Raw genomic sequence first — 24,026 nt, forward strand, 5'->3', positions numbered from 1 at the left:
ATTATATTATATTATATTATATTATATTATATTATATTATATTATATTATATTGTTTAAATGTGTATATTAAAATGCAAACTAATACATAATGTTTATCTAAAGAAAATCATCGGTGGTAGTTGGAAGAATGGTTATCACTTCTGCCTCACCACTCCTGCATCCAGTTCCTTGAACAAGAAAAACAAGTCATCCTGGGCAGAAGCATGCAGTGTTTTCCCAAGATGCTAGGGGGAAGGTGCACAGCAACAAACAGGGATGCCTGACCCTCATTTAAAATAGAGAGAATGAGGTCAGAGAGGAAATGCCACAGACAGTCACCCTCCAGTAACCTAAAGGTAAATGGTTCCAGAAAAGAACACATGCTGCTGTCCAGTCCCTCTAACAAAGCAGGCAGCTGGGTTGCTGCCATGGAAATGTGGCCTTGTGTAGATAACAGAAGGCTGGGGATGAAGAGAGCACACAGGTGCCACTAGAGTGAGCTCTAGCCTGATGATCCTGTAGCAGAAGTAGGACAGGCACTGGCCCTGGGATGGGATTTAAAGCTGCCTCATGACAATAGGAAAAGCAATTTTGGATTCAGGAGATGATATGTGGCAAAGGCTTGGTTGGTGGAAGGAAGAAGGGGACTAAAGATGAAACAGAGATGATTTCTTTTTTTTTTACTTTTAGGAGAGCAAATGTGTAACTACTCCATAAAGTGGACAGATATTAAAATTTTTATAGTCATGCCCAAAGAAGCAGCAGGGCTTTTTTTAGATCTGTTTTACATAGTAATTTGTATTATTCTTGTATTCATGCCTCCCCTGAGCATGTTTGTTAATACAGGCAAGAGTCTTATTAACCTCTCTGTCTCCTGGGTGTTATTCTGGGTGTGGAAGGTTGCTATGAGTGCTCTCTTCTGTCACAGTGTGTGCTCATTTTGAATGCAACAAATTGAGCTCTGTAATTGAAAATAACTTCAACTTAGTACACTGCTTCCTGCAATGTAATATTTATTTGGATAAATAAAGTCACTACAGTTAGGTGTTATTTGATATTCCGAATATTTGTTATTTTTTGGCCTTGCTGTTGTTATAATTGTTATTATGACTGTGCTTATGTGTGTGTTGTGTAGGCGGACTTGTCTGGGTTCCAGGATTGCGCACTATTCAGGACAGGTGCCAGGTGATGCATTGTCCTGGCTGAGTTTATATTAGAAAAAATTTCCCAAAGTAAAAAAGCTGTTACCAACTTAATTCTGTAAGGTGCTCAAGAATTATTAGTCACAATTTACAGTATGCACATGTGTGTGCATAACAAGTGGGAAAGACTGATGAAGGGGATGCTAGAAAGCATTCAAATGACTGTATAACAAGACTGGCTGATCCTTTACGAGTAGGTGACCTACTACCAGGAGATGGAGATGAAAGGCTCAGGAGTAGGCACCTGTGAGCCACTCAGAAATGTAAGGATCCTGGAGAACATGCTGTATTGTAGGTGAGTGGAACAGGAGTTGCCTCATTATGGAAAGTGACAGCAAGATAATCATATTTTCTATACAAGGCTTCCTGCTACACATTATAGTGGACAGGTGGCAAGTTATCTGGCCCTTTAATTGAAAGCTGGGATTTAGGATTTCGGAAAGCACTACAAAGGAGTAACTACAGATTTTTGAAGATAATTCTGACTCTGGAAATTACTCCTGAAGGAGCACATGAAATAGTTCAGGGTGACACTTAAAAGCTCTCCGCGCCAGTCAAAGAATGAGCATGGATTCAGGAGGAGGAAGAAGAAGAAAGGACAAAGGTGCTATGAAGGCATGGGCAGTGTGTGTAATATTAGTGCTTAGCATGGTACATAGGTGGGTTTTAGGTTGAGCCAGTAGGGCAGAATATTGTCTGTGCTTGTTTTTTAATTACTCCTTGAACTTCACCCTTCTCTGTATGATTTACTTTTTGTAATAGACACTTTTTTATATACTTCTCGTAGCCTTGGCATTATTTTGTGTATAGGGATGGCTTATGAGAAACCCATGTGATCCAAATTGTCTTTTTATACTTTGGAGCTTGTAAAGCTATACAGAGGTAACAGAACATTTTGTGAGCCTTGCAGACTTTCAGTCAATAACATTGCTAAAAATGAAATTTAAAGTATATTTATTAGATAGCATTCTTTATTATTCCTGAGTTGCTAGTAATGCGTGTTTTGAAAGTGGTCCTAATGAAAAGTGTTTTATAAAATAAAAGCTGCTGTGAATATAGAGTGAATACTGGCAGAGATGTTTGAGCTACTAGATTTCTGATTAAGTTGCATTTTTTGTGGATTTTACACTTTCCATTTCCTCATAGCATTGTACCTAGGTATTGCATATTAGAAACACATTTCAATGATATACACACCAGCTCACACTGAACTTGGCCAACAGGATTAGTGTGTATAAGTGTGGGTATTCCCCCTGACAGCTGGTCTCACATTTAGAGTTTCCTCTCACATGTCAAACAATACACTCAGGAAAGGCTTTGACTTTCTGTTGTGGAATAAATGGGTTCAGAATATGGTTGATTTGAATAATAATGTATGTACAGTGCTATGTTTAAAGGATTATCTATCTATCTATCTATCTATCTATCTATCTATCTATCTATCATTAATTTCTTGTTTCTATTAGAAATATTTTTTTAGTTTACTATTAAATTCACTTGTGTTTTTCCTATTGACATTCTTATCCTCTCTAGGGAAATTATGCCCAGTAGTCCCTGTTCCTATGCAAGCTTTACTCAAGACAGTCTGTGTGTTTGAGTGCATGTGTTTTTGCACGCTTAGTAGAAAGGGGGTGGCAACAATAATTTTTCTCTCCCCACCTCCTGAAAAAAAAGTGCTCATTTGATGTCCTTGATTGTCATTTGCAGGAGCTCTTGCCAGTTAATATTAAGGGATTCTAATGCAAAAAGAAAGGGTCATCCTAGTTTACTGGTGCCACATTAGATATTCTAGGCAGTTCCCTAGCTTTTCACCAATCAGATGCAAGGACTCAGTGATGCAGGCCCCTTCTCACTGGAGGGATTCCGAACAAGCTGCAGTGTGATGATGTTCTGTTAAACAGTCTAGTGTCTCTCTCTCTCTCTCTCTTTCTGTATCTCCCTCTCTCTCTATTTCCCTCTCTCTTGCTTCCAAGCTTTAGATAAAACCAGTGTCTTTTTTAAGAGGGAGATAACACGGCAATAAGGCTCCTTGAAGCCTAGCCAGGAGAAAAGAAAAAACACACAACCTGCTAAGGCTTTTTTTTAAAGACTCCTCATTTGTGATTGATGCCCAAGGTCTATATAGAAGCCCAGTTGGAGCTTGCAGAATAACACCTTCAGGTAAGACACTGCTTTTTGTCTTGTTAATAATATTGAATTGGTAGCTATGTACTGTAGTTGCAACTGAAAGATACTAGCTAGAGAAGTGCAGTGAAGTGGTGTGTGTGTGTGTGCTTAATTGCATCCCCTCAACACATGGTTGCCAGTGTTTTTGATTTATTCCCAGATCTGTTTCAGTTTTTGCTTTTTATTTCACATATGTGTGAATGAATAACAAGTACTGGTGATAATGTGTTTTTTTATTCTAAGAGGGGAGTCTCTATTGAAAGCAGCAGGCTGGTTTGTACTCCACTTGTTTCCTGATGTTTATTGGAATAAAAGCGCACAGTCTGTGGGGAAGTGGTCGTAGAGCTGAAACAGAGCACAAGTGCTTTCAGACAGCAAAGAGGAAAACTAATCCTTTGGTCCATACCATCAGATAAAGCGGTGAGGTTGGTTTTACAGCCTTCAGATTTGATGGGTTTATCTTTCACTAGACTTGCTCAGTCTGATAAAACTATTGATTTTATAATTAGCAGCTGTCTTTAGTGAAAAATCAAAGTTTTTCAGCATTAACATATGAAGCATATGTATTTATAAATACAAAAAATATAATTGTTCAAACCTGCACTGGTTACAGATGTGTACTCAGGGCCATGTAGTTTGTCTGAAAATGTTCTGATTTTTAACATGTACAGAAAGTTGGACAACTTGTTCTCATTTATCATATCCTCTGAATCCTTATGCTACAACATGTTATGTTACACACACACACACACACACACACACACACACATATATATATATATATATATATATATATATATATATACAGGTATATGATTAACATTACTTAACATACCATATCAACATATTTTATTCTAAAAATGTTTCTGCATTATAATTTGTGGAGTTAAGATGCATATTGTCATAATTCTCGAGTTGTTTCAATAACATTCTTTACACATTTAATTAAACTCATTGCAAAAACATTGCAAAACTCTTAACACTTTGAGGCAATTTTAGTTGAAAAACTGTTCAGTTGTTTTCCCAATAAAAACAGTTCATAGTTAATGTACACAAATTATGAAGTATTTGTAATTTAATTCTATTTTGTGCCATAGAGGGTGTTTATTCCTCAGGTGTCTTTAATGGGAGACCATAGCAAATGACAATAGTAACATGTTTGATATATATTATTCCAGTCATATAATGGAAAACAAAGAAGCAGCAATATTACATTCAGTACAATCAAAAAAGTAATTTAAGTGCTATTGCTGTCATTCTCCACATCTCAAATCCTTCTTCTATTTGTCTGCCCACACATTTTTCCCTCACTTGTCTGTAATTACAAAGATGGAGAGTAAACAGCTCAAGGTATACAATCTCTGTTTTCCTGGGAAGCAGAAATTTCACATAGTATTGACACCATGTGTTAATATTACAGTTGCAGGGGTTTTTTATGTTATGCAACTTAATCAGCACTGATGCACACTGCCTTCTACCATTATTCATCAGATGCAGGTGAGTGATTTCTGTCAGATGGGATGCAGAAGAGAGCTGTCTCTCCAGGTAAATGTGAAGCAAATCATGCATGCTTTCCAAGTTGAGTCCTGAGTGAGTACTTTAAACAATAAAACTGGAAAATAAATAGAGCAACGTTTGGCCACAATGTACTAACAGATGTTAGCCACCAAATAAATCCTTAACTCTAGGTGTCATGGGACTTGTCAACTGTTGTTTTGCTTATTCGATTTTTATTAGAGAGAAGTTAGACAATTACTATAGTTTAGTAGTTCCTGAAAACAGTCTAAGTTGGTAGGTGTTTGGCCTGATTGATCAAACGTTTTGGGGTGTACTTCTTTTGTGTTAAACAGCTACATTTCCCATTAACCCTTTTGTCGAAGCTATTAAAGACACATGGAGGTTGATTATTGGGTATTCTGTTGTAAAAGGTTATGTCTGATGGCATTTGATGGGTTTCGTTTTGCCAAGTATCTAGATTCATTTGCATGTAGGCTGTAGTTTTTATATGATTTATCTTTTTCTCATATTTTTTGTTATTATGATAATTATATTCTCAGACATTTGACAGGTTACAGTTTTATTTTTCAGACTTTCTGTAGTTGTGTTGTAAGAAAATAATAGGAATATCCATGACATTTGATAATTGGTAATGATTACTGCATTTTGTTAGTAAACATAACAATTATTTTGTAAATTACATCTTCCATTCACTCATTCTGCTACGGATCACAACAAAGACGGGAAGTCTGTTCATCACATATGAACCAATAAACCAATCAACCCCCGTAAAAGTGTGTGTCTGGAGGGACCTCAAAGTGAACAACCAAAGAAAGCTCAAACAAACTTTATTGTGCCCTATCTGATGCAGTATTCTTCAGAAACACACATACTCACATATGTACAGTATTACTATATGTTTCATTAAAAATGTTTACCTACTCTTGTCCAAAAAATAATTAGGATTATACATATTTACAGTAAAATATTGATTATCTGAATGTAAATTATTTGAGCTGCCAATTATTCTAACTACTGCTGACCCTCACCAAAAACTCACCATATCTACTTTCAGTGCATTGGCTGTTTTGCCGAAGTAGTTCTCCTGGTCCTTAATGAATTGGATTACTGGTTAATTATCTGAACATATTTTTAGTATCAATAATGATGACTGAAACAGGAAAGTTTCATTTCACATACAGTTTCTCGAACTTCCCTTAAAAACTCAATTTTCAATTAATTTCACAATTTTGTGCGATGTGTATAAAGTTGTTTGGGGTGAAAAACCAGGAACATTACTTTCTATGGGTTGTTTCACAGTGCATCCCCCCTATGATGCGCTCCTGCACTCTCATCTACCTCATGAACTGATGGCCTCTACATTCATGCGCCGGGCTCCACCTTGAACCACTCATTTCGGGTCAGAGGTAACACCACCTGCACTCACTTTCCCCAACTTTGTAAGTTAATCCAAGTCAGAATACTTTTGGAGGCTTGCTGGTGGCCATGCACCCAAGCCAATAGATTTTAGCAATGAAGAAGTACCCCTGAAATGCATGCAGGTACCTGCTGTCTATCTACACCACTCTAACCACACTCTTCACCAGAATACAGTTCCCCATTGGTTTTGCCCATTGAGAAAAAGACTGGAGATGAGATTAAAAATATGTATGCTAATGGCTAGAAACTGCAATGGCATGTTGTTAGTGACAGTTTAAAGGCAGTTCCATGAAGATACTACTATTAAAGAGGATGAGAAACCTTACTGTGTAAAAAAGAACAGTCTTGCATGGTACAAAGAAAAAAATCAAGATTACACACTGTACTGTATTTAAAAAAAAAACTTTTCAAGTATTTATTATAATTTTATTCCTAATTGCTGTTTGTTTATTTCTGCTTATATAGAAACTATGATTTATAGTTGAAACAATTAGGTACGTTCAAAATAAATTCAATATGATATACATTGTTTCTTCAAAATGTTTTTAATTACTATTTACAAACCATTCCCTAAACCAGTCATTTTTTTTATAATATTCCATATTTCAAAATACTGTAGTAATAACCTGGTATACAAATAACTTACAGTAATTGTAGGCCTAATTACACTTCTTTTTTTGTATAAATTGGAAATTCTCGTGTATATCTGAGTATCCAAGCTATTTGATTAAATGGAACTATACTTAATCCTGACTTGTTTGGATAATCAATGTACTACTATATTTATAAAGAGCTGCTTTAAAAGAAAAGTTGATTCAAAATTACTTTCATTTTAAATAAGTTAAGAAATTAAAAATTAAAAGAAAGAAATTACTAATCATATCAGTAACGTGACCATAAGGAACCCCTTGTCATGTCAATAAAGGGTAATAGAAACAAATTGCCATGTTGGTTGTGTTTGCTTAAAAAGAATTAGAATGTAAAATGAGGTTACAGTTTAGGCCTGCTGTCCACACATGCAGTCCTACCAATAGTCCTCTGCTGAGGGTGCCTGGAATAACTTCTCATTCACAGTTACTATTTCATCTGGTTTCAAAACTAATCTGCTTCTTTCTTCATCTGCATGCCTTATATCAAGTCCTCCTTAGTTAAGGTAATGGTTACCTGGACTTCTGGATCATGACTACCTCTAGACTTTACTCATGGGAATCCAAAGTTCTTTATTGCTTGCCAAGTAGATGGGTTTATGCTCTTAGGTTGTGCAACCATGACAATAAGCATACTAAATAAGTCATTTTACAACTGTTATGTTAGCTTCTTGAACTATTTTTGATTGATTGTTAAACATATATACAGTGTGGATTGTGCTAGCCTAAAATGTATTGACAGAACTAAAATTGTTACCTTCCCCTGTTACCTAAAAGAAAATTCCCAAACGAAAATAATTTTTATAAAAATATCTTTGCTTAGTGCAAAGTATGTTGAAATAAATTTAATCGTCAGGGCAACTTTCCTGGGCTCTATCCATTTTTATTTCTCATTCAGTTCAGTTTGGAGTCATTTAAATAACTAAAGCCTCACCCATCAGCAACAGAAACACAGCAATAACCAATCCTGGATGGCATAAACATCTACCACGTGGAATTCTGACTTAAACTAGGCCAGTTAACTTTTTTCACTCAGTCTGAGATTGTGGAAATTAATCAGGATTCATAAAAGAAACCCACATGAACAGAAGGTGAATATGCTAAATATATAAGAAAATGACCCCTGTCAGGAATTAAATATACATCCAAGTGCTCTGAGACAGTAATATTCTTTACAGTGACACTTCATTTTCTGTTAAACAAAATTCATTTAAGTGTTTACTAAGGGGGCAGCATGGTGGCGCAGTAGGTAGTGCTGCTGCCTCACAGTTAGGAGACCCGGGTTTGCTTCCTGGGTCATTCCAACGTGGAGTTTGCATGTTCTCCCCGTGTCTGCTCTGGTTTCCTCCTACAGTCCAAAGACATGCAGGTTAGGTGGGTTGCTGATCCTAAATTGTCCCTAGTGTGTGCTTGGTGTGTGTGTGCGCCCTGTGGTGGGCTGGTGCCCTGCTCAGGGTTTGTTTCCTGCCTTGCACCCTGTGTTGGCTGGGATTGGCTTCAGCATACCCCCGTGACCCTGTAGTTAGGATATAGCAGGTTGGATGATGGTTGGATGGATGTTTACTAAGCTTTTTCCCATCTTCAACATACATATTTGTAAAATACAGTATTTTTGGTTTGTGCACTAAGTCCCAATTTCTGGACTTGATAAATCTACAGATAGCATGTTGTTCACCTTTGAGTTGCTTAGGATCAAGCATGTTTTCTGTAGACAAATGTTAGTATAAAAATTACCACAGAAGTTCACATACCTGTCTAACATTAAATATCCTAAGGTATGAATTTTCTAGGTTCACACAGCATAGTTTGTTTAGTATTTGTGTCCTTACTTGTTCAGGGATCTTGTTTTCTCATTCACACTCAAATTCCTCACGGACAATGGCTAGTTTCACAGCCTCAAAGCTTTACAGAAGAAAATTCAAATCCCACTCTAGTCAGTATCTCTCCCCCATTGTCTGCATGGAGATTTGTTCAGCTACTGAGTTCTGCACGTATGCCAAAGATCTTAATTTACTAATCTGAGCCAGCCTGGTATAAAAGAGTTTGGGTGTGTCGGTGAGTGTGCGCTATGGAGGACTGATGTCCTTTGTGGGGTTGCTTCCTGTTTTGCACTCTTTGCTTCCAAGACTCCCCAGCACCCTAAACCTTGGATTAGGTGGATTTGATAATGGATAGATGTAGTAATCAATATGCATCTCCTTAATCTGGCACAGAAAAAAATATTCCTCTGCTCTAAGAACTGTGGTCAACAGCATTGTTTTGCAATTTCAAATCCTAATGCTTTCCCATAGTTCTTTACCATTAGTCTAATTTAAATGTTATATTTTGAACTCATATATTATTATCCCAAGTAGATCTTAACATTTCTATTTATCACAACGGTACCAAGCTAGGATAGGTGCTGAAAAAATATGTTGGAAGATACAGTAAATTGGAGTGAATGATAACATTTCTCACATTGTTTGTTTTAATCCATCATTTGCTTTTATGAGAAAAAATGTCTTCTGTTGCTCTTCAGCTATGTATCCATCCATTTATACAAACAAGCTGCTTAATGTAATTTACAGTTGTTGAGTTATAAAGAAATTAAATTTTTTAGTATATTAACACGTTGAAACACCCAAAAAGTAACAAATACTGATTGGAAATTTTAATCTTTATCTTTTCAGCGGGCCTGAATACTAGTGCAGTGGGTAGCAATATCATCTTACAGCACTTTTAACTTTTGTTCGATTCTCGGCAGGGGTTTCATCTACTGTATATAAAGTTTGTATGTTCTACATGCTTGCACATCTCCTTGCATAGCCAAAAGACTTGCTGCTAGTCTGACTGACATTTCTAAACTACTGTGCATGTGTAAGTCTGTGGCATTGCAGAAACTATGACACGATTATATTCCAGTCGTTGCTGGTTTGTGCCTTAACATCAGAAGAATTTTGGATTCCTATCATTGAGAATTAGAAAAGGGTATGTTATTTTTAAACAAGTGATAATATGGAAGTGATAAGATGGAAAGATGGCAAACCACGAAAGATATGCAGGGAACAGAAGTTTAAATAGCTACCAGGGGTCGAACCCTGGACATCAACAGCTTAATCATGGAGTCAAAAATCTGAAACAAAAACTTACCTGAAAACAGCCTAACCAGAAGTTATAATACCAAGAACATCTAAAGAAAAGCACACTGAAACTTATTTTGAGTCCGTAACTAAAGTAGGTTTATTGATCATTGTGTAGTTAATGTCACACCTGACTTCCAGTTGAACTGTGGATTCATGCCATTTATATCCTTGTCTTACTTGAGCTCATGATGTTAAGATGTTTTAACATAATATACACATTTGACAATTGCAAACCCACGCAATCCAATTCAGGGTAGTTGAGGTTGAAGCCTATCCCAGCAGTCTTGAGTTTAAGGCAAGTACTAAGCCTGGATGGAACTCCAGCCCATTGCAGTTAAAATGTTTTTTTCCTTCTGTTTTAATCTTAGCACTCAAATTTATGAGTAGCAAACAATAGATTTTTTAAGTATTACTAGTCTGATTGTGTGTCAGACAGTCCGTATTTCTTTTTGCAGTGTATAAGCATGAACAGCCCAAAAGATGTCTGGTGTTTTTGAAAGGTGGCGGTATTTTTAGAACATAAAATAAATACAATGTGCAAGTAGGGCTTATCAAGTGGGAGCTTCATAGCATTCTAAACATGTTAATATGTAAATGTCTCACTGCTGCTTTACATTCTAAAGAAAAAAACGATCAGAATTTTTTTAAACTGTGTAATTCAAATTTTCTTCTCTTCTGAAAATACTTCGAAAAATACAGCAAGAAGGGGAGTGTAATTATTACTGTGCTAAATTTGCTGAGGCTTAGAAGCACATTTCTAATCTTACCATGTCACTTCATTCCATTTTTCCTTCTCATGCATTTGCAGTTCACATAAGAAGTGCTGCCTGGATAAATTATAAATGTTTGATGTTAAAATGCATTTCTGGATGTGTTATAGGCTGAGGTGTCCAGACTCTTAACTCATTAAAGAGGCTATCCCTCCAAACTAAACAAAAAGGTCAGTCATGCAAAGAATACAAAATTAAATCGGCCTTACTGATTAACCTGAACAATGCATTTTAATGGCATCTAAGTGAAACATTTTTTTTCATCATTCTTTATGCATGCATGTGTGTGATTATACATGTTAATACAAATATTGATTTATTAGTATAACACTGCGTGCAGTAATTGTGTTTAAAATATGAGACTGAATAAAATCAAAGCAACTAGATCTATTATGCATTTATAACAGCATGTTATGAGATTCAGTGCAAAAAAAAGAATATAAGTTTATTCGTATCTTAGAGAACATGCCCCTGTTACTAAAGCTGTAGTGTGGTATAGCATCAATCACCCAAAATGCTATAAGATCAATTACAAAGCATGAGAGGTGTGTGTAGAACCCATTTGAGGCTGCTTTACATAATGAACAGAACACAGTAATTATCTTGTCTTTTGGCTGATTTCACCAAAAGTCTGACATTATTAATAGTGAGTAATCCTGGATGGGTTTATGCCATCTGAAAATGAAAGTGAAAACACTGAGAACGCTGCTGACAAAGATTTCATTCTTTCGTGCTACTGGGGTGGCAGCGATTAATTAGCAGTCAAATTTGATCTACACACTGATGGCAATCCTTATGGGAATAATGAAACAGGCTGCAGCAGAAAAAGGTGAACAGCTGTACCCCATTATTAATGTCTCTCTGGCTGAGAGGATAAGAACAGCTAGAGGCAAGTGGTAACGTGATGTCTCCTAATCTAAAATCCGCATATTTAATCCAGTTTTGAGAAACAGTATTGATGGTACATTTCTAATGAGGCCAATAGTCAAGTGCATGGCATGTTGCTGTGGCTAGGTATTTTAGCATTTTTTCTAAAGATAACAGAGCAACACTGCAAAATGATTCTGTATATAACTGTATAACTTCATCAATTAAGAGAAGCTTTAGACATACTGTACCTTGTAAGCAATATTAACAGCCTAAATATTCTAAATGATTTTACTTACAAATGCATTTTGTTGAGGCAAAAAGAGCTAAATATCCAACACCATATTTTTTGTGACAAAGTTAGATAAAAATAAAACTGCTGTTTGCTGGCATCATTTTTGGCCTATGTGCAAGTGGACCAGAAGTTCAATAACTGATGCTGGAGCCGGTGGTGACAGACTGTAACTCTTTCTGACATAACTCTTCCTTAAACAATAAAGTAAGAATAAATGCTAAACAGTATGGTCAGCAATATCTGCTGGTTCATTATCAAACCTACTTAATCCATTTAAGGATTATGGGTACTAAAGACTTTCATGTCACTAAGGGGTTCAAAGCCAGACCCAGCCCTCATAGGAAGCCAGTCTAGTGTAGTACAAAACACACAAACTAACTCTCAGTCTTAAACATCTAGGGACAATTCAGAATTGCCAATTACCCACTCTCTATATAAAGCAATAAGAAGTCCATCTGCCTGATGTCCGTGTCCTTCCGAGCGTAATGTTTTCCAACATCCACAAGAGGGTGGGAATATCCAATGAAGAAAAGCAAGTAGCCTGCTTAAGACAGTAAACCATGCAGCATACATTTGTGCATCTAGGCATCACATAGGTTACAACAGGGTTGTAATGTATGATAAAGAAAGGCAATAAGAGCACAAAGAAAGAGGGATGTAAAGGGTTGGCATTTCCAGTGAATAGAGGTTCCTAAATGCAGGATGTGATCAAAACAGACTGACTTATCATTGTGCTATTAAAGCTTTTTGTTATGCTAGTCTAAAATAAAATTAAAGTACAAGGAGATATGGGCATAATATTAAGACATCACACAGACAGTGTTTGACTATATAATTATGACATTCTGCTATGATAATTTGATATACTATACAGTCTATCAGGCATGTTTGGTTATCTCATAACTGAGTTGTCCCAAATTTTGTAGGACATTTTTTAATAGTCTTTATCTTGCCAGCTTCAAAAATGTAACTCACCAGTTCATTTCATATTTGGGTGATCACTTATGAAATATTAAATAAAGCATTCAATAAGGTGAAGCATGAAGGATTCAATATGGTTTTCACATTGAATATACTTCCCATTAAATTCCATTGCACACTTAAATATATGATTGTTTTTAACTAAAATGTATCTGCTAAATCAACTCTTTCAATGTCCAGAGACCGCCTTACTTTGGTGAAAGCTATATTTTGCTGCTATGATCAAAGTTATTCAAAATTGATCAAAATTATGATCAATATTATTCAGACCAGCCTTTGTACTGAAGACAAGGGTTATCCGATTCCAAGGCTCATAATAAAAGTAGGGATTCCCAAAAAAAAAAAAATATAACAATTGCCCAAACACAGGAAACAAAGGAAAGTGGACAGAATTAGTGAGTGAAGTGGCTATTTAAATGTGAATTCACATCACATCGCAAGAAAAATCAAGTGCAACTGCAAATTTAGTCAATTATAGAACTTGGTGTGTGAATATTGTAAGAAATATTAAATAAAAACTCATATCCTTCTTATTCATGTACATAAGGAACTCTGTCAAACAGCCAAACTGCACATGCCACACCTCAATTGAGTGATCATTTCTGTCTAATTAATCTGGAAGGCTACAGGTTACAGTGTTATTTGGAGAACAGTATTAGTTTGAGGTCTGTTTATCCAACTTGACAAACAATTGGTAAATGGCTGCATCCTCCAAAGCTAATTGTGTCTTGGCTGCTACTGCAGAGCGTCCACACCTGCTGGATATGCAAAATGATTTACTCACAAAATAAATGTTCAACAGGAGATAGTGCCAAAACAAAGGACACTGTGTTACCTGCTCTGTGCTATGGGAGCTTGAGTTTCTAAGGAACTGGAAAAACTCACAAAGTATGACTTTATTGAGATGGTGAAAGCCTCTTAGTATATGTACCACTTGTAGTGACACTGAAGAAATATTTGTAGATCTGATAATGCCAAAGGAGACACATCCTGGGGGACAGTTGCCTATTCACACACATGGAAGAATTTTGTAACCTATGGGGGTTTGTGTTTTTTTTTTGAGTTAGCATACAAAGAATGTAACACCAGCTTCACCCTCACGAGGATAGCATGAACCTGAGAGAATCTGTTAACTATAAGAGCTTGTTTGTCCCCAATGAGCTAACAATTAAGCTGTGCTGTTTTCAAATGTGGATGTCTACCATCTTGAAAGGTATTCCTGGATTTCAGTGTTACATGGACGACACAGTAACTGTAAGAGAAATGAACAGCATCATGATATCTATTTTATAATAGTACCTTCTATCATAGACAAAGAAATACTGTGGCTGAACCTAAAATTATATGTTTTCGAAAACCATCCATCCATTATCCAACCCGCTATATCATAATTACAGGGTAATTGGGGTATGCTGGAGCCAATCCCAGCCAACACACGACGCAAGGCAGGAAACAAACCCTGGGCATGGCGCTAGAATCTTTCAAAGCTGAAGCAGTGCTAGGTGAATGTCCACACACAGATTTTTCCAGTCTATTCATCTTTTTCAGACTAGCCTTATAGTGTGTACAAAAATGCATGAGAATGTTGATGCGTGGACTCTTGTATTTCCTTAAACTGTACTGAAGATGCACAAGTGAACTCTTGATGCTTTTAAACACTTTTAATTTACAGTTGCACTTTGCTATTTCTTTACCTTTAAAATGACAATAATAATTGCTATGATCACACACACATAAAATTTAGATTTTGTTTGAATTGCGGTGTTTACATCTCAAACATGCCAAAAGAAAGGAGTAAACCCTGCATTGCAGGAGTTGGCACTGGACAATACTTGAGCTATGAGAGATGGAGAACCTACTTGCGTAGTCAACCCTTTTGCATTATACATTGATCTTAGTCCCCTCACTAGCTAACTCTCCTCAAAGAACCATGGTAGACCCATAATGAATGTTGCCAGATGGTCAGCTCTGTTGCCGTCATTTAATTAGGACATGAAATACAAATTAGGCTCTGACAGAGTGGCTGCTAATTATCTCTCCAGGCTCCATTTAGCTACTGATAGCCACAGAGAGGAAAGTACCTGCAGTGGTGCTGTTCATATCTAACCTATTAGGATTCTCTTCGTTACTTAAAGATAGCATGTCAACCACTCTTGATCCAAGAACAACTGCATGAGTAAATATTCACAAGGGCACCAGCATCAGACAAGTCTAGATTTCTCATGGCAGCTCAACCAGCATTATTTCTTTCCCCAACAAAATCTACATATCATTGAACATACAAGAGTGGGATGAGGATGACACAAAAACACAGAAAGACATAGTTTGTTTTACAGCATTGACAAAGAGTTTCAATGTGGCATCCTGTAACTGCTAGCAAAGTGAATGACCATCTATTGTATACAAATTGTCGTTGAACACTACTACCCCCCTTTAGGCAAAGGAAATCCATTGTTAGGTCCATTACAGTATGTGCTAATGGCACCCTTTTTTAGCAAAAAGATGTGTGTTACTTCTGTGTGCAAGGTTGATTTCATATCTTCATTTGTTTGTAAAACTAAGAGAGAAAAAATGTTTATTTTTTTAAACATTTTCAATTTAGATAGTTTGTCTTTTTTTTTAGCTGTACAGGTATAAAGTTTGCCATGTGAGTAAAAACAGTTGATGATTTATTTTGCAAATTGTCAAAAAAGGTGAAGCTGTGGGTGGCTGTAGCATTTGCAGTAAATTACATTAAACACTTCATTGGCATTATTGCAACTTAAATAAAAGAGGGTTCACCAGGAAAGAAAAAAATATATAACTAGAATGCTATGTTTCTATGATTGGTGATTGCTGTTATTTTCTTATTGAAGTCAAATTAAAAGTGTTAACAAAAGAAGAGAATATTAGATACATTTGTTACATCAAGGAGATAATAAGCTATGTGGACAATAAAGATGGAGAAGTCCTACAAGGATTAAAAAAGGCTGACATCAAATAAGTTGCCAGGACTAGATACTACTGATTCTAGGGTGTTTATGGATGTTAGTGACAGTATGCTGTATAATTGTAAAAGTTTTGATTTTCCCAATAGTGTACGCGATAAAAAGATTAACAGATTATGCAGTGTTTTCATTTTAATCGTCAGCAGTGGAAAATAGTTTAAGTGACTAATTTCTGAGGCTGTAATTATAATGGCCATTATATGAGTTGGGAATGGCACTGTCGAATCAAATAAGACTGACTACTGTGGGAAAAGAATTAGCAAAAAATATTCTAGATATAATAGTTTTCGAGAGTACAGAAATATGTTAGATCTCTATGATCTATGATTGTTAAAATATCAAGATATAATAAACCATAAAGTTAATAGACAACATATGCAAAAAAGTCACCTGAGGTGATTTTTCTTTTCTCTAAGTATAATAATATTTAGTGCCAGTTTTATATATATTTTTTAACTCACAGGACTACAGTATATTTAAACTTGTGCACCCATCACTTTGGTGTTTTATCATTATGCAGTAAAAAGTACACTGTACATAATAAAGCTTTTCAATATATATTTTATACTTAAAGTACCCATTTTCTCACCAAAACCAAAAGCTACTTGAATCTCAAAGGATACTCAGTGAATTTCAAATGTTAACACGCTGCCAGTCTTTATTATCCATATTTCTTAAGATGTCTGTGGAAAAAAAGACTATTTTATTGGAACAATAGTTTGCAATGTGCTTTTGAATCCCAAAACGGCAAGGGAGGCGATTATCTTGGCATTCTTAATGAAGTGCTCCAGCTACAGATTGTAGAGATAAATCTGAACAGAGTGGACTGGGGAGTCATTTTACAGAGGTTTGGCTATGCCTGATTAGGGGTGTTTGCAGAGGATGTAATTTGAACTATATGAATACAATATATATGTATTTATGTATAGATATACTGTATATAGACTGTATACTTTCCCACCCACACAAATATTTATATACACATTTATTTATATGCCATGGCTGTTAATAACATCAACATAAGACATAAGCTAATAATTCCTTACATTGTTCACATTCTTTGCAATACATATAAGCCTTAATGCTGTAGCCAGATAAATTTTTTTAATATTTGTTTTAATTTCCTGGGCTAACAAGATGAATTGAGGTTACTCAAGCCATTACAGAAACTTAAACGTTTGAATATTTCAAGTATTTTTTCTATCTAGGGTATTATGATAATGCTTTTCTTCCAAGTAGTAATCAGTCATATTTCACTGTCTTGAATTGTTTAGTGACTGAAAAGGCACAACTGTTTTGATTAATTATTACTAAAGGGCAAATGTAGTCACAAAGGTAGACTTCAGGACCTTTTACATTTTTCATAAATGCAGGAAAGATGAAAGGGGCACATATAGGAAATGTTTTCTTATTCTGTCTCTCATGTGATACTCTATAAACCATATAAAATGTTCATTTTTAATTTCTGTTTACAGAAATTTACAGTTTAGTCTGTTGCAGAAACATTTGACTTTATCTTCAAATGTCTATTTTTAGAAATATAACGGGTGGGGATTAATGCTAATATTTTTAACAAAAATAGTACTAAAGTGCAAGAAACTGAATATGTGTAATATGCTTCATATTATGATCTTTGACAATATATTTGCATCCTTTGAATAACTGCTGTACCTCGCATGTGATCTTTTGTTAACACATTTACTTTTACTGCAACTTAGATACTTCAAAAAAATAACCCTGGCCACCTTTCCTAATCCTCTACTCATTTCTTCTACAGAAGATAACAACATACTATATGTACTGCAATATTTACAAACTGTACCATAGTGCACTAGTAGACTGCATGAGACAGTGTTGGGAATGAGACTTTTCAGTGTGAGTTTCATATTGTGAAAGAATGTCACTTCTTGATAAAATTCTTTATCAGTCTATCTAATCCAATTCAAAACTGCACATCACACACATCTTTCTTGAATATGCTGTAACCAAGATTTTGAATAGTGTTGTTTTGTTGGGTCACATATTTTGAGAATGTCATCTCTCCAGACCTATTTGGTCTTGGAATCACTATAATCCCTAACCTACTAACACTACTTTTGGAGTAATATGTGATTGGACATTACTGTTTAGTAATTCAATTATTTTTATACAGTAGCTTACACTGCACTGCTGGCTCACTGTCTTATTTTGATCACCCGGAATAATATTTACCCACCATAACACTACAGGCTGAACATTCTGAGGTGCTACCAACATTTTGGAAACATCATTTTCTTTTCATGATAACTTCATTATTCTTTCTTTGCTAATTTTATCGGTTTGAGATGTGTTTGAATAAGATGTAGTATTAGAATATTTGAACAGTTTCAACAGGAACAGACTATTTATCTCGATTCTCCAAAAGAACATCCACCAAGGCCCTTAAAGTCCCATGCTGTAATGCACTGGTAATTTATTTTATGTGTCTGTGGTTCTTTGTTCTTTCTTTCTAACAGTTGTATGAAATTTACTCTTAATAAGTTTCTAATTGCATACCGTGTTCTTGTTGAAGAGTTTATTTTAAAATAACAGCCGGGATCCGCTATTTTATTTCCATTCATAATTGTAAACACTTCAGTCATGTCACCTCTTAATCTTAAAGGTTTGCGTAAACCAAAAAGGTACAGCTAATTCAGTCTTTCCTCATAGCACATATCTCATACTTGTCAGTCCTGGAATCAGCCTAGATGTTCTCCTCTGCACCTTCTCTGGTGTTGCTAAGACTCTATGGTAAAATGAAGACCAAAACAGTACACAGTATTTCAGATGAGGGCTCACAAATGCATTATATAACTTAATAACCTAATATCCTATTGGCCTTCTGGAACCCTTCTGTCTTGATGTAGATAGTGATAAGTTCAGTATGATTCCTAGGTCCTTCTAACAAGTCCTTCTAACAGTTTCAAGTTTCTGATCTCCCATTGTGTATTCAAGTCTAACATTTTTACTTTCTATGTGTAATACCTTGTATTTAGTTACTGCACAATAAATTAATCTATCACAAATCTGCTCAAACCTGTATGTTGCCTAAATCCCTCTGTAACAATTTAGCTGAGTCAGCATAATCTGTCCAATTTTTGTATCATCTACAAAGTTAACCAGCCTATTGATTATTATTCTTATTAAAAACAGCAGAGGCCCCAGCTGTGATACCTCGGGGACACCACTTTTAACACCATCTGACTCTAAAAATGTTCCTCTTACTATAATCCTTTGTTCCAAGTGTTTAAGCAAATTTTATACCTACCTACACACAAAGCCCAGAATTCACACTCCTTCCTGTCTGATTAATGTCTTATCATGTGGTACCTTATCAAACACCTATTGAAAAAACAGGTAAATAATATCATATCCACCTTTCTAATTGTATGCTTTTGTTGTTTTATAATAGAATTCCAGCATATTTGTCAAACACAATCTCTCCTGTCTGAACCCATGGTGACATTTTTACACACTTGCTGTGCAATATTTGATACTTTTCTTAATAATAACTTCTAATAATTTAACCATGATTCTGATAGGTCTGATAATCTGATATGCCAATGAGAATGAGACTGGTCATCCATTTTATGCAATGGCAAAATATTTGCAAGCTTTCAATCCTTAGAGCTCTGCTAAGTTTTCAAAACATATTGTAATAACCTTAAGTACTCAAGAATAAAGGTTAGCTAGTTCTTGTGATTTGCTACATTTAATAATGTTTAACCTAAACAGCACTTCTCTGTCTACAATGTTTAAATCACTAAATAGCTTTTCAGAAGTCCCTGTTACTGATGGGATCAATTTTGTAACCTTACACCTGTAACACTTATACCTAAACAGTCCCCCAGACTGACACTTAACTCGATTATGTTCACCTCTTTTAAATTGCATTGAATAAAAGTGTCTGCTGCACAAATAACGGTGAATGTGTTATTGACTTTTTCACATATGCAATCTTCATAAAAATGCAAGTACAAAATATTTGCTATTTCACTGTCTGCATATTTTAGCTCACCTTTACTGTTCTTAATACATTTAACTTCCTTCTTGGCCCTTTTACTTTGATAATGTAACCTATTGTCTTTTCTGCAATATTTCTTTCCAGTTGCCTTTTAGCTTTCCTAATATGTTTTTAAACGGTTATTGTCCTGTTCTCATAATCCTTACTATTAGCACTTGAGTTATTCTTATATACCTTGCACAGCAGTTTTAATGTCTACCTTACTAACATGTAATGTACATACTGTAATGACTTTTTAAAAGTCAATAAAATATTTCAAACACGGAGGGACGGGCAGGAACATTTTAAAGGTGTACAAATCATCCACCATTTCTGAATGGAGTAGGCAGGTTTGCTTCACATTTTCACTTCACTGAATAGCAGCTTCTTCAGACAATGCCTGGTTTATTGTCCTACCATTCTATGCCACTTGAATTTGAGAACTTACCCTTTCATATACATTAGAATTCATCACACATTTAACTCACACCAACTTTTTTGTATGAAACTTTTTGTTTTATGGACAGCTTTGACCTTTAGACTGTGTTTACACACTTACTTTTCACACTGCCTCCCATGTGCCATCTATACATTTTTCAGTTTAAAGTTTGGCTACACATTAACTAAAGTTAAGATATAGTAACTGGGCTTCTACAGGGGGTGAAACGATAGCTTATAGGGTTACAGACGTATAGTCCATTTTATAATTAAATACGTGCATTGCTAAACATATATGTCGCTTAGCATTTGAAGATGATTTGGTGTTGATGCCTTGGGGGCTGATAACTGATAGCTCCTTGTTCAAATACTCATATTAAAATTATATTTGGGTAAAACATAACCAGGGTTCTGCAGTAGGCTGGTGCCCTGCCCAGGGTTTGTTTCCTGCCTTGTGCCCTGTGTTGGCTGCAGCAGACCCCCATGACCCTGTAGTTAGGACATAGCGGGTTGGATAATGGATGGTTGAATGGATAACTAAGGTTACAGAGCATTGTAGGAGTAGAGTCTGCATGTTCTCCACATGTCTGTTTTACTGGATACCCTTGTACTCTGTTCCTCCCACGTCCATAAGATATGTGGGTGTGTGTATCAGTGGGCCCAGTGATGCTGCGGCACCCTAACAAGGACTGATTCCTGCCTTGCATCTGTTGTTGCTGGGAAAAGATCTGGCCCTTCATAACTCTGCTTTGGATGTAAGAGGTAATTTTATTTGATATTACGTCTATAGTGAGTGTAAGCTTGTGGGGATTTGGCTCTCTGATACATATTATAAATGAAAAATTGATCATAATACACATTTAATATCATATATATCTTTGTGTGTGTGTGTGTACGTGCATCCATACATATATATAATTGTGAAGATTTAATACACAAAATAATGTATATATGGCAAAAGACAGCATAAAGTTATTTAGTAAATCATTAGCCTAATATCATCCTGCTTTTCTTGAAAGGTATTTTCTAATTTCCTATATGTATATTTTTCTGCTGTTCTGTTCGAATGCAAACATTCTTCTTTGTAGCTATGGCAACCAAATCTCATGTGTATTGCATGCCAGTTTCACACATTCCCTTTTTCACTAGAATGAAGCCAGATCCTTTGCAAAGTGAAGACAAAAATAAATATATGGGCTTCCATTTTATAATAAACTTACTACAGTATACAGCTTTGGATAGTAGTGAAGAGTTGTGACTGCTTAAGACTAATGTCACCTACTTCTGTATCTTCTTTAAATGAATAATGTAAAACTTTGAAGTCTGACAACATTTTACTTTGAAAGGCTATAGAATTAAAGCTCAGAGGAAATGAGGTTGTCTTCAGTTACAGTACCAGAGTTGTACCTTGAAATGCAAGGAGGTGCTCAGAAATGTAGAGAAACTCCAATCTTTAGGGACTACAAATCTACGAGGTATACAAAAAGGATATGTCTTCATATTTCTGTTTCCATCATCCAGCCTCAAAGTGAATTGCATTAAAAAGTTTTACTGGTTTAATTTGTATGTGACTGGCTAATTGAATAAGGTCCCATTATTTTTAAGCAAACTTGAATGCATACATACAGTAAATAATCCAAAAATAAATAAAGCTTGCCACATATTTTCAATGCTAAAAGGAAGGAAAGAAGCTGTGAATTGTAAAAACAATTGCTACATGCTCTAATACAGTAATGGTCTAACAGACTTACGGTCATGGTTCTCCAAAAAAAGTAATACTACTGTACACAGCAAGTCCCCCATAGAATGGATTGTATTCTCGTGATTCAGCAGTTTATGTTAGTTCTAAACAACGCAAAACGTAATATTTACCAGATAAAAATGAAAAGCGGGGTAAATATCTAAAAAGGCAATAGGGCGCATTTGTCAATTGCCAATGTCAATGTCAGTTTATTTATAGAGTACATTTAAAACAATATTAGTAATGCAGTAGCCAAAGTGCTTTACGATATAACATACAATAAACATAAAATAAATAGAATATAATACAATAAAATAAAATACAACCAGAAGTAAATTGAAACAAAGAAATGATTATACCATTACACCAAGAAGGTCTTGGAAAGCTAGAGAATAGAAATGCTTCATCAATCTAGTCTTAAAAAGTTCAAATGAGGGTGACTCTGTAATGTAATTAGGTGAAGAATTCCACAGACAAAGTGCAGCAGCTGCAAAGGCCCTGTCCCCCTTGGTTTTGCACTTAGTAAGAAAACAAGAGACAACTAACTGACAGATCTAAGTTCTTGGGACGGCTGTTGTATAACATAAAATTCAGATAAATAAGTGGAAGCATACACATGTACTGATTTTTAAAAAAGCACCAAAAATTTTAAATAATTTCTAAAGCTAACTTGCAGCCAGTGTAAAGAGGCTAAAATTGGAGATTCAGAGGCAAATTATTTTGCCCCAATCAAAAAACCAGCAGCAATGTTTTGAATCAACTGCAACCTGCATATCAGGGATTTACTTATCCTTGAATGCAATGAGTTATAGTAATCAAGTGGGAAAAAGGTAAAATAGTGAATAGCTTTCTCAAAATCGCTAGGAGATAAAAAGGCTTAACCTTGGCTAAAAAACAAAGCTGGAAAAAGAAACAGAATTAATTTGGTTCTCAGAAAAGAGGTCGTTATCAGAAATGACTCCAAGATTCAAGTTGAGGTTTGCAAAAGTCCACGAAAGAGCCAAGAAGTTCCAAACCAATTTGAGCTTTGACTGCAGGACCAGCTGTCAGCACTTCCATTTTATTTCGATTTAGATCAAGAAAATTGTCAGCCATCCAGGATCTTAGTTCAACAAGACAATTGTGCAGCCGATTCATTGCAGAATTTCTCAGAGGAATATAAACATGCATATCTTTAGTACAACAGTGAAATTAAATTTTTAACTTTCTAAAAATAGCCCGTATAGGATGCAGATATATAGAAAACAAAATAGGACCCAAAGTGGATCCCTGAGGAATGCCACATGTAACAGGAGCAGTAGACTGAAAAGTGTGTACCAGTAATATATGATCTGAACCAGTTAAGAGCAGCCCCTTTAAGCCCAACCAGATGAACAAGCCACAAGAGCAAGATCTCATAGTCAGTGTCAAACGTTGTAGAAAGGTCTAGGAGGACAAGGACTGCACCCCCACCAAAATCAGTAATGGGAGAGATGTCATTGAATACTTTCAGGAGGGCTGTCTCAACACTATGAAAATGCAGAAAGCCAGATTGGTAGATCTGAAATAAATTATGAGTTAAGATGATCAACTAATTGATTAAGTAATCCAAAAATGGCAATTGAGAAACCAGGTGAAAATTGGCTAACATTCTAGGATCTGTTTCAGCCTTTTTAGACCCCATCACTAATAGAACCATTTATAATATCCAACAATACTGGACTGAAGATATCAAAAGCTTCCGGTAAGAGGCATGGTGGCACAATATCAAGAGGGTAAAAAGTAGGTCTGTCAATGGTACTTTTTTAGCTGTGAAAGTGAAACAAAATCAAAGCAGTCCAAAACAATGCCATGATTAACAACAGAAGGTATCGATTTTGCAGACAAAGAAA

General features: G+C 35.6%; 1 protein-coding gene across 4 annotated transcripts in view; it reads left to right on the forward strand.

Moving 5' to 3' along the window:
* The first annotated feature begins 3,070 nt into the window (after nt 1–3,070).
* syt1a (synaptotagmin Ia) overlaps nt 3,071–24,026 on the forward strand; it is a 1,201,488-nt gene continuing 1,180,532 nt past the window's right edge. For 3 of the 4 annotated variants that reach the window (XM_039761726.1, XM_039761732.1, XM_039761731.1), the window contains exon 1: nt 3,072–3,343. The gene's annotated coding sequence lies outside the window, so the exon portion shown is untranslated. Of the gene's footprint in view, nt 3,344–24,026 lie in introns of all 4 variants that reach the window. The other variant, XM_039761735.1, reaches the window with a different exon arrangement.

This window comes from Polypterus senegalus, chromosome 8 (genome assembly GCF_016835505.1).
Source record: "Polypterus senegalus isolate Bchr_013 chromosome 8, ASM1683550v1, whole genome shotgun sequence".
In the NCBI taxonomy this organism is placed as follows: Eukaryota; Metazoa; Chordata; class Cladistia; order Polypteriformes; family Polypteridae; genus Polypterus; species Polypterus senegalus.